This window comes from Thalia democratica, chromosome 6, assembly GCF_965202585.1.
Source record: "Thalia democratica chromosome 6, ktThaDemo2.hap1.1, whole genome shotgun sequence".
NCBI lineage: Eukaryota > Metazoa > Chordata > Thaliacea > Salpida > Salpidae > Thalia > Thalia democratica.
The window spans coordinates 52,860,827-52,874,465 of NC_139170.1; positions in this window are offsets into that span (position 1 = coordinate 52,860,827).

The window sequence follows — 13,639 nt, forward strand, 5'->3', positions numbered from 1 at the left end:
GTTTTAATATATCATAATAATAACGGCTTCTATAAAAAACTTTAAATTGAATTTAAAAACAATTGTTTTTAATCTGTGTTAAATTATGTTTATGCAATTACTACATTTTAACGTAACTATTTTCAACGATAACAATCTTTTCAAATACCAAAAACAAAGCTAGTTCTTTAAAATAAGCTACTTGTGATGTTATACGAATTAAATTAAGACTTTTTTTAGATTACAATTTAAGACTATAAGTACAAAGAATAATTAATAAAAGTCAAGTTCAAGTTCCAAATGTTTATATATATTTTTTAATTGATAATGTTTATATATTAAATGACAAAGAGTTAGTTCAAGTATGTAGATAGCATTTAGTAAATTTAAAATAACAATGCACTGGATCTTTTGTAATGATTGCAGAGATGTGTTCAATCAATAAGTATGTAAAACAAAGCCATATTAAAAAATTATTTTGAATATAAGGTAAACCAAATAGAAAGGTCAATAAAAAAGAGGATAAAATTATAAATTTCAGCTTCAGTTGTTAAAAGGTTTGTAGGTAATTATAAGCTGAGTTATAAATTTTACAAAAAAAAAGCACTAATTAAAATATTTACGTAGTCCGACCACTAGCGGAGCTTATTAAATTTAGATCCTTGGAAGCACCGATTTTATTTTTTGCAGCTCGGTGTTCACAGTATTTGATTAGCTCGACAACCACTATTTTAACTTATATAAGAAATACTAAATTAATCTTTTTAACTGTTTAAAAAGTAATATTACAAACACAATTATTAAAAAATATTACAAAAGTCACTTAATAAAAGCATAAACTTAACTGTTTTGCTTACACTAATTACTTCAATGCTAAAAGTTATCTTCTTATCATATTTACCATTAGGTCAATTGGTAGACTGTTACCATAGCTTGATTCTTATTAAATCTTTTCGTTCAGTCGTAACTATAGAAAGCTTTAGTCTTTATTATACAAATATTGGTGATTTATATTAAGAAAATTTAACACACATTGGTCTTATTAGTGACATCTATCTATTCAACTGCTGTGCAACATAAATCAATTATTAAGACATCTTATGCACTTGCAATGTGATGAGATCAAATATAAAACATAAGTTAGTCTTACGAGCTAAAACATAAACTTTATATAATTTACCATGAAAAATTTTCTGGAAATCATGAAACGACGTCTTAAAACTTCACTAGCGTATCATATATAAAGTAAAAAATAGTATAATATAATATCTTTATTTAGCATATAAAATTTTAAAAACTGAAATTAATTTAACTTGAATTCTGCTCTGCCAAAATCTTAGTAAAATAATAAACAAATTTAGCTAAATCCTATTTTGTGTATCTGAAAAATCACTACTAAACCTGAACTTCTATAACTAAACTTCAAAACTAAAATATAGCTAACTTATAATTAAATTAGTTTAAATACCTTTTTTAATTATATAAGATAAATAAAAGACAACGGTTACTTTTTTCTTCTTATGTTTATTTCTATATTTTGTTTAGTATATAAATCTAACTTTAAAGCATTTTTTAGGACTTAAATTTTTACTACAATTTAAAAATAGATTAGATTAATCATAAGAAGTTATTTTGTTTGTAAACAAAAACCTTTAAAAAAAGAGAAAAATAATAATAGTTCACTGTAACACCTAATATACAACAGCAACACAAAACATGTCAGTAAATTTATAAAATATATATACTGTTTTAACATAAGTGTTTAAGAGTAAATTAAATAAAAAAAATAGTTGAAATATAAAATAACCTACTTGGCATACTTTAACACAAAAAATTTAAGAACAAAATATCTTATAATTTACTTATACTTCGTCTCTCTCAAATAAAATCAAGTAAGCTGGAATTAAATTAGATAGATTTTCTAAAAATTCATGTTCATCTTTACCAAACAATCCTACTCCTGTTACACTACTTCTGCTATCTTCAATCAAATTACTGTCTTTTTGATTTAAATTTTTATAGTTTTTTTCTAAACAGACAACAAATACAAATGACAACTCTTTTACTGTGTTATCTACTTCACAATGATTACTACCACCACTAATTGCAAAACGTAAGTCAGTTGTAAATCCTAATTGTAATAAATCAATTTTGTCTAGGTCATTCTGATCTTCAGGATAATCATTAGTTTTTCTTTTATTTCTTTTACTGCAACTCCATTGAGGTAAAGATACTTTTCTTTAAATTTATTAACTTTATTTTTGTCAGAATGGCTAACTCTAAACAACTGTCTTATTTTTGGCCAATTCCTCACATTTTTATTATCAAATGAACGCAAAATAAACTTGTAATCATCACTATTCTTATCCAGAAGCTCAGTAATAAATTTTCTTTTTTCGTTATCTTTCAGTTTTAATGTGTTAATTAACTGAAAAGAAAGTTGTTCCATATAACAACTTGATTTATTTTCTAAATCAGAAGTGAGATAATCAATTTTACAAAGATGGTTATCTTCAATTTCTTTCTTGAAATCTTTTGCTATCATTGTAAAGGTAAACTCTATATTTTTATTATGAACACTGTTTTCTTCATTTAAATTCTGACTTATAACAGAAATAGCATTGCTTTTTGTATAATTTCTTACTTTTAAAACACTATAAAGTGTTTCATTAATTATATCGTCTACATTAGTTTTTTCTTCAATTACAATTAAATAAGCAGGTACTACTAAATTGTGATGAGCTAAAGCTATATTAATTTGTTCAACGTTTTGAAATGAGCCTCTAAAAATTTTTCTACAATGACTATCAAACAAGTCTAACAAAGATTTTTCAATTTTCAGTGGTTTTTCTAAACTTTCGTTAAACATTTTTATGAATTGCCCATTTCTTAGATATTCTTGAATAGAAGTTTCGTTTTCAGGCATATTATACGGTAGTTGTATTTCAGGGTTTGGTACACTGTTTACAAAAAAGTATTTTAACTTTTTTATTGAATTTTCTTCTGTTGCAAAACACACACCATAACTATAAGCATAACTAAAACTGTTAGTAAGATACACTCCAGGTCCATAAGATCCTTTTTGGGATGGATTAAACCCTGTTTTTAATATTCCTTCAACATGTTGTGCTTTGGTTTCATGTGTAATGAATACGTGCATTATTCATTATTCAAAGTTGAGCTCAGAGAATATTTTGAGTTTGGCACGCTTCATTGCACCAGCCAAAGAGAATCATCTGACGTGTTTCAAACTAATTCTGAAGCAACTAATTATCAGAAAATGACAGTCAGTGTATTGGTAAGCAGTTGGTGAGTTGGTGTGCAGCTGGAATTACCTTGTATTGACTTGTGATTGTGTATTGTAATTATTGTTTTGTGTTAAAAAGGAATATTTTAACTGGTATTTAATTATTTTAATATTTAAGCCAGGTTTATAGTTAATAGTTTATTCTCTTACAGTTTCTTTTTTACTAAAAGTTTTATTTAATTTTTAGTTTATTGTTTAAAGTCTTTTAAAGAAATTTAAATAGATTGTAGTTTCTAAAAAGTTTGTCATAGTAATTTATAGTTTTGTATATGCTATTATTTCTTGTTTTGTTTTATATAAAGATTCATCACTCAAAACTGTCTTGTCTGATTTATATAAATTAGTATTAAGTAGTGTATAGTTTCTATGTCCAACTATAATAATATGAATGAGAAGTATGAACAAAAAGGTCAGGTTGACTATCTGCCCACAGTAAGTCACCCTGGCCCAACTGAGGCTTTAGATGTTGAGTCACCAACATCGGTAGCCCACAATGGCGTCCTTTTAAGTAGTGAGAACTACCAATCTTTTAACCAACAGTTAAATAAGTCAGAATTTGATAAAGATATTCAACATTCTTCATTAAATCAACATTCAGTTAAAGGTTCCAAATATGCCCAAGACAGGTGGCCAAGCTATAACCAGAGGATTAACAGGCAACAGAGGCCTCAACAAAAATGTTATTTTGTCAATGACTATTATAAAGTAAGAGAAAAACTGTTATGAGATAAAACACAACCACCAATTAACCCACCAGGGTCAAGCAACTGGTGATAGACAATTTGCAAAAGAAAGCACCCAAACTAATTGTTCAAATGATTCATTTAAAATTAGCTCAACAGGCTATCAACCTATTAGCAATGAACAAGAACAGGTTGAACCTCAGAGTGAAATTCTAAAATTAATTTCAGAAAAAGATGAGTTGATTAAAGAAGGTTTAAAAATTGAAGAAAATGTTGAGAGTATTAAACTTAAAATTGAAAAATTAAGAAATAAAGTTTTTGAAAGGCTAATGTAAAATAACATTATTCTAGGGTTTAGTTAGGCATGACAATTGAGTGATGATTCTGTATGACTAAAAAAATTTTTTTTTTTTTTTTTGTGAAAAAATTTTGATTCTAATACCAATTGATACTATATTGCCAAAGATTTTTTTTGAGTTTAATATTTTGATTAAGAGTTGTTTATCTATTTATAGTAAAAATAATATTTGGAATTGTAACCGTAAATTTATTGATATTCATTTTATTTATTGTGCAAATACTATTATGTTGATACCATTTTTTTTTTTTTACCATGTTGTCTAAGATTTTTTTTACTGAGTTAGTTATTCTGATAAAATTTATGTTATTATATAATTTTTTTTTATTATGTGAAAACCAAATACTTAATTTTTCTCTCTCCTATTAATATTCTACTTAAGTTTGATTTTTAAATTAGTTTATGACTATTTTGAATTTATATGTTCTTTACACTGTTCCTTTTATTTTGTTTTTATGCTGTTTACCAATTAGATTTAGGTGAACATCACCTTAGAATTCTTCTAGTAGGAGGCAAGCAGAGGATAGAGTGATAATCTTCTTCAAAAAAAAAGGACTACAGAAGATAGTGTAATGAATACGTGCATTATTCATTATTCAAAGTTGAGCTCAGAGAATATTTTGAGTTTGGCACGCTTCATTGCACCAGCCAATGAGAATCATCTGACGTGTTTCAAACTAATTCTGATGCAACTAATTATCAGAAAATGACAGTCAGTGTATTGGTAAGCAGTTGGTGAGTTGGTGTGCAGCTGGAACTACTTTGTATTGATTTGTGATTGTGTATTGTAAGTATTGTTTTGTGTTAAAAGTGAATATTTTAACTGGTATTTAATTATTTTAATATTTAAGCCAGGTTTATAGTTAATAGTTTATTCTCTTACAGTTTCTTTTTTACTAAAATTTTTATTTAATTTTTAGTTTATTGTTTAAAGTCTTTTAAAGAAATTTAAATAGATTGTAGTTTCTAAAAAGTTTGTCATAGTAATTTATAGTTTTGTATATGCTATTATTTCTTGTTTTGTTTTATATAAAGATTCATCACTCAAAACTGTCTTGTCTGATTTATATAAATTAGTATTAAGTAGTGTATAGTTTCTATGTCCAACTATAATAATATGAATGAGAAGTATGAACAAAAAGGTCAGGTTGACTATCTGCCCACAGTAAGTCACCCTGGCCCAACTGAGGCTTTAGATGTTGAGTCACCAACATCGGTAGCCCACACATGAAGCAAAAGTATCTGATTAGAATCGCTTGACTTTGTTCAAATGTTTTCGTTTGATAGTACTCTGAATATTTTCAAACCTTTAGTTTTCTTTCTTATGTCCAGTTGATTTCTAAAGCACTTATCTGACATTTGATCGTTAAACTTTATTGAATTTTCAATAAGTTCGTAGTCTGGATCATTAGTTTTCAACAACTCAAAGCTGTTTTTAAAACTAGGATTAGTTGATTTTTTGAAACTTGCAACATCATACTCACATAGTTCTTTTGCTTTTTCAAACACTTTTCCATTTTCGTAATCATCTTCTACGTTGTTTATTTTAGCTAGCAAAGTCTTAACGACAGTATTAAGAAAGTTCCTACAGTTAGGATGATCATTTAAAAAGTCTTCAACTTTATTCTTCACGGATTGTATTTTACGTTTCATTTTATTTGTTTTAACACGGTTAAAGAAAATAAAGTTAGTTTTTAAAAATTATTTACTAATTTTATTTTACAGAACAAAAATTAACACAACAGATAGCTTAGTAAGTTTATAGAAATTGTCTTGTAAGCACAACAACTAAAGAAAGACTATCTGACTACCTTATACTAAATTAATAACCTGAAATTTATTTGCAATTGTTCCTCAGTGCCTAGTTAATATTACAACCTTTTAGATGAGCTTTATTATATTAATAAATGTACTTTACAGTTATTTTTTTTACATTTATAATTTAAACTTTTAAGAAAGATGCAGTCCCTGAAAACTTTTTATAAATTTTAGTTTTTTAAACTTGAACTAAGTTTAACTTCTGCAGACTTTTGAAAAATTTAGATGTTTTAACATTTTAATAACAAGTCCTGACATTTTACTTTGATAAAAAGGAACACTAAAAAAAATGTCCGGAAAGCTTTCAGTCTTAGTTGTTTAACACTTCAAGGGTAAGTTTATTAATGTATTTTAAAAATTTTACATTGAAAAATAATGATTGATTAATATATATAATAAAAAAAAAACAGTTTTTGTTTTTAGGATACTGTTTTTTTCTTTTAAATTAATTATTTAACTAAAAATCCTGACATTTTACCAATATTTAGGATCTCTGCTCTTAAACTTATAAAAGCTGTCCTAGATCAACTAGAGTTTTTTTCTAATCTTATTGAAAAATTTTAAAGTTTTCAAATAGAAAAAAAATAGTTCTTAACAATGTTAATTATAAAATAACAAAACATTAAAACTAAATTTTTGTTGGACTTGTTAACAAAATTATTTTTATATTACATACAAAGAAAAACTAAACAAAACTAGTTTAGAAGCTTAAAAAATACCAAACTTAGGGTATTCAAATGATTTTAGTGAATTTTCTTCAAGCTTTTAAAAACTAATTTTTTCCCCTTTTAGCATAAAATTAAACATAAGGTAATAAATCTGTGAGTAACAATACAACAACAATCTAAAAGGTTCTATAAAAGTATTTTAGGTTTATTTTTATATGAAAAAAATTTATGGTACATTTATTTTATCCTTATGATATATTTATCCCATGTAATTACAATTTGGTTATCTTACATGTAAAAATAGTTTAAAATTACAATTCTTCCCAAAGGGTCTAATGTTTTTTTTTACTTTTTTCAAGAACTTTACAAAATTACTAAATTTCTAAGGTTTTTTAGTTTTTTTACCTAAATTATATAAATCCAGGTTTCTCCAGGATTCAAAGTTTTTTGATAGCCATTATAGATAAAAGAAGTTATGTGAAAAAAATAGAAATAATTTCATTGTGAAAAACTAAGCTTTTAGGGAGAATGCAGTTCAAAATTTCAAAAGGTTTTAAAATACATGCGGTTAAATAAATATGAAACATAAATTTAAACTTAATTGAACGTTGCAAGACTTTTCATCGTTTAACGAAATAATACAATTAGATTTGTTGCGTCATTGAATGTAAAACAAGCTTAATTCAATCATGTTAACTACAAAATAAACTTAGTATACGTTGACCACTACCAATCTTAATACGAAAATACGATGCTTAAGTAAAAACTTACAGTTTGAAACAAATATTTTCAAAATTTCATGTTTATAAGTTAATAAAAAACACTTTTATTTGCAGCTATATACAAAATTTAAAACAAATGAAAGAGCTATTACTGATAAAGGAAGTTAAAAGTAAGAAACAGAGGGTCAAGTTAATAATGGTAAATAAAATATCTTTTGAAGGATTTTAAAACTAGCTATTGTAATCGCTAAATAACCAACAACTTTAAAGTTAAGATTAAATATATAGACCTTTTACTAGTTAGTTTACTTTTTACTTTTTTAAATTACGAACCATAAGTAGCTCGAACCGTCAAGAAAATTATCAAGCATTGTTAAGTCTCGCAAAATTTCGTGAAACTTGGTTACTTTTATTCAAGCAGTTTATCATTAATATAAGACTTTTTAGAAGTATTTCTTAACATTGTATTACAAAACGATTTTATTGAGGAAGCTACTTTAAAAATTTTTACAAACAATAAGTATGACTAAAAATTATTACTAAATTTGTGATTACTTTAGCATAAGTTGGTATTGAAAACGACAAAACAGATAAACTTTGTTGCGTAATACAAAATTTAAAATTTGGCCTTCAAATTCTGTTCTCAATGCACTTTTCCACTGAAAGTTGGAAATCTTAAATAAAAACAACAATCGGCACTTTTATTAAGATCTACTGTAAAATAGATTAAATTAAGAATTAGTAGAATCAACTATATTCAATTGAATGTTTCTATTTATCGCAAAAAATCTTAAAATAAATAGTTGCACGAATTTTTGTGGTTTTTAATTAAAATACATTCCTATTTTAATCAAACTAACTTTGACTATTATACACCTGAAAAGTTAAAATGAACTTTTGATTGACAGTTTATTTTCTGCGTTAACAAACATGCGTGTATTCAACTGTAAATAACGGTTTATTAAAGAGATTTTAGTGCTGAAAATCTTAAAAATAGCTTAATATCTAATTGAATTATGTCTTTTTGATATCTTGAACTAGACTTTCCCAAAGTGTTTTAGATATCAACTGACAAAAAATAGTAAGAGGGTGAAAAAATAAACGGAGAATAAATAATATACAGAATGTCAATTAACAGTAACATTTTTGTTTTGCTTAAATGAAATTGTTTTGCAGCTAAGGGTTTTTTTAAATGTAAACTTTAAAACGTTTTTCCTAATAAATACTAATAAAAAGTAAAAGTTATATACACAACACTTAAATAATATAAATAATTTAAAACTAATATTCTTTTTTATTTAACTTTTGTCCGTTTTATTTGTAGTTGGTAAAACAAATAATTTCTATATTAAAACAACAACTAATACTAAACGAAACTTTACAACATATTTTACATGTTTTATTAGTTATAACACATAATAAATTAAGAATCATATGTTATCGTTTATATTTTTTTCAGTCTTTTATAACTGTCAGACACAGTTTCAAAGTATTTTCGTCTGCAATGTATTTCGTCTACAAAGTATACAATTTTATAACAAGTATCTTCAAACTCGCTTGTTATATATACAGTATACCGCTTTATACGTTGTTTTTAAGTTAATTTAGCCTGCTTTATGAACAACCAAAACTAAAAATAAATAATTTTTCTACATGAATGACCTTAGGTGTAAATTGATTAAAATGCTTTCAATTAGTTTTAACATTCTTAGAAATTTTTTACCGCATTTAAACATGAAATTATTTGTGTATTGCGGTTTGTGTTAAATGGGGCTCTGACAGTTAAATTTAATTATCGAGGCTTTCAAACCTTTATCAGATTACAAAGTGTAACAAATTTGATCGAGTTTTATCGAAGTTGAAATTTAAATCTGCTGATAGAGCTCTCAAACGAAATGGTGCAAATAATTTGTTGTTGTTTATTTAAATTTAACATTTTCAAGTATTGATATTGCTTTCAAGTGAACACTTAGAACAAGTCTAATTGTGATTTTTAGAAGTATGCATTCCTAGGCAAGCGATGATTGTAAGAATTTAAAAGCAGAGCAATAAATAATTACAAATTTTTACGTTAAAAAAGTATTTTTTAAAATTTAATTTTTCTGACAGTTTGTTGCTGATTAGAGTGATTATAAACACTTTAGTAACTAAACTCATTCTAACAGTATCATTGGTAAATAACAAACAATAAAAAAAGAAGTATGTGCGAGCTAACATAATTTTACAATTGTACAAAGTATGTAATATACTTTAAATACGTAAATTACAATTTTTAGATGATAAATTCTATGAAACTAAAATATTTCTGAGATTACAACTTGTTATTAACTGTGGTATCATTTTAAGTAATTCTTTAACTTTTTTTTACTTAGTAAAACGAAGTCTGAATCTATTTATGAACAAGTTTTTCTTTATAAAAGTATAAAAATCTCATTGAGTTTTCAAAATTTTTACTGTCCATTTATAACTAAAATAATACTGGTTTGTTATATAATTAAAAGCTCAATAAAATGAATAAAACAAAACACTTTGTTTTATACAAGATTTTTCAAACTAACTTAAGAACACCACTGGAATTAAAATCTTTTGAATTTTTTTAAAACTCATCTTTTCAAATTTAATCATTTTCAACGTTTTTCTTTTAATTTTCTTATACGATCAACATACTTTTAGCATCTAAGTTATTTTTTATGAAATATTGATATCATTTATAAATTTTGTTATATCATTATAAACGAAAAACATCGCTTTTAAAAAGAAAAATAAAGATTGAATACAATGCTTTTTAATTTAAGAACTTTTTTTTTATAGTTAGACCGATGTTTTTATAGTTTAATATTTTTAGTTTTTATGTGGTCTGACCAATTTAAATATTTGTATCAACTTTATATAACTAATTGTATTTTTAATAGCTGCTTTTTTTACATTAAGGTTACATACTTTTCAATTATATTCCTTACTGTACATAAAAGCATACTTCGACCTAATAATTTTTCTAGTTCTATGTTAAAACTTTAGCTGTCATTTATGTATGAGTTTTTTAGTGTGTCATTTAACATTATACAATTTGCTAAAGAACGCTAAAACTAGTTTTATTCTGTAATTATTTTATACGTTTTAGAAATAATAACAGTTCTAACTCTTAGTCTTGTGGTACTTCAACTACACTTTTTTCACAAGTTGACTCATTCCTTCCATTAAGATACTAGATTGGTAAATGCGTATTGCCTCTTACACAATAATATTCCAATTTCCATCTCCAATTGTAAAATGTTTCTGTCTTCATTATCAAATGCTTAACTTAAATCTAAAAAGACTACAAAACTGCATTTTCCTTTAAAATTGGACGATGTCCCTTTAACAAATTCTGACATGGCCATAGTGGTAGAATAACCATCTCTAAAAGCAATACTTTGTTTTACTCCTTGGTACGTTCCTTAATTCTTTTACAAATCTGTACCTATGTCAATCCTATATAACTTGCTTCCCAAGAGCATTAAAACTGTAAAACTAATATACATTGTTTGTATTCGGATATTTGACCTTTGCCACCAAGTATTTAAAGTGACCTATAAGTGAAAAATTGTAATTGGTTCTATTTGGCATTACCTTTATAAAATATTTAGTGAGTAATTTTATCTGCTTAGTAAACTAAATATACTTTTTACTAGTAAAATGTAGTACAACACTTTATAGAATATGTTTGCCTTTTACATTCAAACTAAAAAACGTGTTTAGATTTTTTTATAAAATAAAAAGTTTGTAAAAGTATACAGCCATAACTCACAATAACAACAACAACACTTATTTAATTAAAATTAGTCATAATCGTCCCTTAAAAAAAAAGATGTGGTTTTAATTTGTCAATTATAGTCAAAGTTTGAAAACGATGTTATATATTACTTGCAAAATCAAAAAAGTTATTTACGGAAAGTATACTATCTGTAAATTTATACCTAAAAGCAGTTTGAAATTGTTACGCATTTTTCTTCAATTTAACTATCAAACAGTCAACGTTTTTGTTACACAAAATCGGAAAAATAATCTATTTTAAACCATGTAATTTAATCTGGCTGTAAATTAAAACCTTATTAAACATAAACCAATAATTTCACTAGCTTACAAAAAATTTCGAACAAATTTTCTCTACTACTTACTATTTACTATATCACACAATAAAACTGATTTTGCGGTGAGATGAAATTAATAGAAGTTCTACTTTGTAAATTTTAAAGTTTTGAGCAAAATTAATTTCTATAAATTACTATAATTATAAGTTTTATAGAAAATTAGTTCTATAGTATAAACTTGTAGTTTAAACGCTTAACTTCTAGACTTACTGCAAAACTTTTAGAAAAAAAAGGTAAGTAAAGATATTTAGATAATTTTCTGCATAATTACAATAAAATTATTGAAAACTAAACTCTTAAAAAATTAAAAAGTCAATTTTTTTTTACTGTTATAGGGCAAGTTATTACCATTAAAGCTAGTTTTAATAAATTGCGGTATTTTTTAAGATTAACTAAAATACTAAAACTTCCTCTAAAGTACCATAAAAGAATTAGTTTCTTTGTCGATGTTTTAGTGGGTAAGAAACATTAATAACAGTTTCTAATAAAGTTTAATTCCTTTATTTCAAAGCCGCATAAAATATTTTAATTATTAAACACGATTAAAATTAAGGTACTTTCTATTAAATAAAACTCCTATTTTATTGAACAAATTACAGATTAATGTCATAGTTTCACTTCAGAAAGGTAAAAAGACATTTTTTTTCGGAATATGTTGACTTGAGCTGTTAAATGTTAAAATTACGATTTTTTGTTAAGAGCTGTTAGAGATAAACATTAAAAATAATTTTTTATTATTAAAAATATTTTTTTTTATCCAAACACATGTACTTAAGATTTTTCATGGACTATGAAATATAACCTAAAAAAAAATAAAAGTTATCAAAGTTATTCATTTAGTATACTTTGATTAAAAATTACTTTATATAATACTTATATAGTAAAATTGTTTTTAATTTTTTCAGATGAGTATGTAGATACAAAACCATTCTAATTAAACTATTACCTTACCTTCTAATTTTTTTAATTTTAATTTTTAGACTTTTATGGCAAAACTAAATTCTATAATGTACTTTTTTTTTTTTAAACTATTTAAAGGGATTTAAAACAAAACTAAAATCACTTGTCAGCACAAAAGGTAGTTTTCAATAAATATGCCTACTAACCCAAAATAAATTATAAGAGTCAATAAACCTAAGTTTTTTTAGTTTTGTCGTAAACTACTGAACTAAAGTTTACACATTATTAATAAAATTAATTTAACTTTACAGTAAAAATTAGCATGAAATTGTAAATTTAAATTTATAACTAAGTTACTTTTAGTCAGTTTAAAGCTGCAACAATTACCAACAATATCAATAAAGCTTTACATCATTATTAGTAGTTAAATAACTTATTAGCCTTGCAAACTTTTAAAACCTTTTTGTTGTCATACTTCTGATTTTGATAAGTTTAGAAATTTTTCATTTAATTTGTTAAGGTTTACCGTTAATTGACAAAAAATTTACTTTTTTTTATTACTCTGAGTATTTTGTTAAAACAATCTTTGAAGCTTGATGTCTCCTTTTTCAAGAAAAATACCGATATATAGCATAATAAGTGTTATTTAAGTTTATATTTTATCACATGAAAATCAATAAATTTTTTGAAAATATTTTATTTTTTATTTATTGAAAATAAAAGCTTTTTAATGTAGATAAGTCACATTGTAAGCGATACAGTCAAAAGATTTGTCGTTTTGAAAAACACTTAAGTTTTTTTATATATACTTGATTGCAGCAAATATCTCATGATTAAAAATTTTATTTCGATTTTTTTTAAATATAAAAATTTATGCTCATAAATTGGTTTGTGTTTTCTGTCAAATACACGAATAAAAAGAATTTATAAAAAGTTACATCCTGGTTTTGAAGAAGATAGACAACAGATCAATAAATAATACACAAAATAAACTGTCAATTTTAAAAACAGCTGCTTTTGATCAATTTCTGTTTTCGCATGCTTATAAACAAAAAATAAAGCTTCTTTTTATGC